The sequence below is a fragment of the Bidens hawaiensis genome, unplaced genomic scaffold (assembly GCF_021521415.1).
Source record: "Bidens hawaiensis isolate Kalapana, Puna unplaced genomic scaffold, B.hawaiensis_p1.1 tig00032377_1, whole genome shotgun sequence".
Lineage (NCBI taxonomy): Eukaryota > Viridiplantae > Streptophyta > Magnoliopsida > Asterales > Asteraceae > Bidens > Bidens hawaiensis.
This window is the reverse complement of record NW_027505245.1, coordinates 51155-54218: the sequence shown is the minus strand read 5'-3', so window position 1 is coordinate 54218 and position 3064 is coordinate 51155. Positions and strand designations below refer to the sequence as shown.

The 3064-nt window shown below is 32.3% G+C and overlaps 1 long non-coding RNA gene across 2 annotated transcripts; it reads left to right on the top strand.

Moving 5' to 3' along the window:
- Nucleotides 1-463: 463 nt before the first annotated feature.
- On the top strand, nt 464-1707 carry LOC143611799 (uncharacterized). 2 transcript variants are annotated; one of them, XR_013149835.1, is made up of 4 exons: nt 464-672; nt 776-902; nt 1046-1381; nt 1581-1707. It is a non-coding gene; the product is annotated as an uncharacterized LOC143611799 (long non-coding RNA). The 2 variants fall into 2 exon arrangements; XR_013149834.1 differs by having other exon boundaries at nt 467-902.
- Nucleotides 1708-3064: the final 1357 nt, after the last annotated feature.

The window sequence follows — 3064 nt, the reverse complement described above, 5'->3', positions numbered from 1 at the left end:
TAATTGATGAGTAATTATATTTTAATTTTTAAGTTGAGAAAAAAATGCTCTTTTAATTCTGTTTGTTGAACTAAAACTTAATCATTAATGAATGTTCAAATAAATGAGTAGTTTATTGGTTATTAACAACATAGACTGGAACCATATATATTTGATCAGTGAACCATGACTTTTTAGATATAAGTTACCAAAATGCTACCATACGTGCCAGATTGGTTTTCAAATTCTAATTTTGTGTGAAATGATTTGTTATAGATTGTTTATTCATAATACAAATAGAAAAGAATAATAATAATATATGGACACTAATTTCATAAATGTTAATATTATCTAATTATTGGATGTTAATTAGTATTAAAGGGGTGGATTCTTTTAGTAAGGCCTTTAACTAGTTCATAAGTTAAGTTTTACACTTCTTTTAATTCTAATAGAGTTATATTTTTTAGAAATTACGGCACGCAGATCAACTGGAGATGGTGGTCGAGGGAGCAAGCAAGTTAACAATCATGGTAGTACAGACCATAGTAGACAACCAACTACATATTCATATCAACCTCTCCATGAACCTAGTGATGACGAGGATGAGTCGGTTGCTATAGGTTGGGGACCGGTTGTCCCACCTCCAATACCTACACCTGAAAATCGCATTTGGATTTGGGTTGAAAATGGTGAGTAAGTGTGAGACATGTGTGTGCATATATATTGATATTCTCTTTTTAGGTGACTACAAAAGTGTTATTATTGTTGATTGTGGTGCATTGTTTCCATTTTCTAGATTTAATATTCAAAATCTGGTTTCCCGAATTATTGGTAGCATTTTGAAGTTGATGTGGTCGGGTGGATGGCAAGGATGGAAAGATGTTCCTATCTTTTATCGCGAACGCATGTTTGAGCGTTTTCAGGTATGCCTATACACATTTGTACGTATTATAATAATGCATTTTTTATTATTTTTATTGTAATACTACATATAACTTAATAAAGAGTATACACATTATTGACCAATGTTTTTCTCCTTTTAAAAATACTATCAGTGGGAAGCTAGAAATACTATCAGTGGGAAGCTGAGGAAAAAGACTCAATTCACTCTTGTTGGGAGAGGTGCATTAAGGGAAAGTTTCCTAATCTGTTGGGTAAGGCTCGGAAATTCGCCAAGACCCGTGCGCTTCGGAAGGGTATAAAAGTTGGGAAAGATTGGAGTGTCACTATTCCATTTAAGCCACATTGGATTAGTCAAGATTCTTGGAAAGAACTAATTAAGGTTTGGAATACCAGCTCATGGCAAGACAAGTCTTCTTAAAACAGCAAAAACAGAGAAAAGGCAACAGGTGGTAGACATACTGTTGGATCAAAGAGCTTTGTTACTGTTAGAAAAGAGATGGTAAGAAATGCTAATTATAAATCTTTAATAATAGATGTGTTCATGGTTTGTTAGTAACGGATTTTAAACATCAAAAACCGAAATTGAACTGTTACCAAGGGTTTGGTATAACATGTTATAATTTGAAATATACACACACACGCTTATTTAATACATCACCAATTATTTTATTACTAACTTATAAATATGTACTTTATAGGACAACACATTAAAGCGGCGTGCTAAGTTTGGTGAATTTTGGTTACAAACACATGCAAAGAAAGGGTCCAGACCGCTGGATAAGTTGCTGGTTTGTAGCGAGTTAGTAGATGTGGATTTGGAAGAAGGGCTAGTAAAGCTTATGTAAGTCTCATTGCTAAATGCATGTTTTAACTGCTTGATTTTTGTAATGTTAATGCAATAATTTTTAATGTTCTCATTGTAGGAATCATATATGAAACTAGTTGTAAAGAAGTATGAAGAAGACACTAGCTTACACCCAGAATTCGATATGGAATTATGGTCCAGCATTGCGGGGGGAAAGAAAAAACGTCGGCAATATGGGACTAGCAACGTCACCGACCCGTATGTTGTGTTGACGGGTGCACCTTCAATGTCAAGTCTTGGTAGTTCATTTCCATCGGGCAGAAATAATAAGGTTTGCATTCTCTATAAAAAACAATATATAGATTTTGGTTTTCTTTTAGCTCCAACCAGGAGTATGCACGGGGTGCAATTCTAAACTGGACTAATTACACATGTGTTGGTCAAGGTTTTGAAATACATTTTATGGGATGAGTACATGGGCTTCATTGGGTTGTTAAAAACTTCAAAACTTGATGAATTGCTTTGTTTGCGGTTATTATTGGAAACCGGCCATAAAATCGGACCGCGACATAAGGGATTATATAACTTATATTAGGTTTAACATTAAACAAAATTGCTTACTTAAAAGCTGGTTACATACTTACATGCATTTACAAACTAGTAATTTTTTTATGTACAACTAGCTTTTTTTGTTTTGTATAAAACATTGAACGTTTATGTGTTTTTAAGAATGATTAGTGGATTTAATACAATTGCAGGTGCAACAGTTGGAAGAAAAATTAGTTGAGTTAGAACGGGAAAAAATAGCGGAGCTAGATAGAGGAAAAGTAGAAAAACAGGCTATGTTGGTGAAAATTGAAGAAATGCAAGATTGTTTGCTGAGATGAATGAGAAACTTCAGCTATTGTCACGAAATCTGCGACAAAACATTCACGAAATTAAGATATAGAAATTTCAGTTTTTATGTGTTACTTTTTGGATGATTTAAATTGTTCTTGTAGTACATTTGGATATTTTATGTTATTTGGTTTGGATATTTTACTTTGTTTTAATATTTTATAAATTTTGAATATAATGTTTACACGGAAAAAGTAAAAAATAAAATAAAAACAAGAAATATTTTAATAAAATACACAAAATGTATAGCTAAATATGTAATCAAAACTGTATATAATCTGTAGCGAAATTTACAAATATTTGTAGCTACATTTGTAGCAAAAAACGACTAAACTTTGTAGCGAAATTTCATAGCAAAAACCATAGCAAATTTCTATAGCTAAAACCATAGCATATTTCAAGATGAAATTCGTAGCTAAAGTTGTAGCTGAAACTTGGTAGCAAACTCAGTAACTAAAAATCTGTAGCAAAATTATGCAG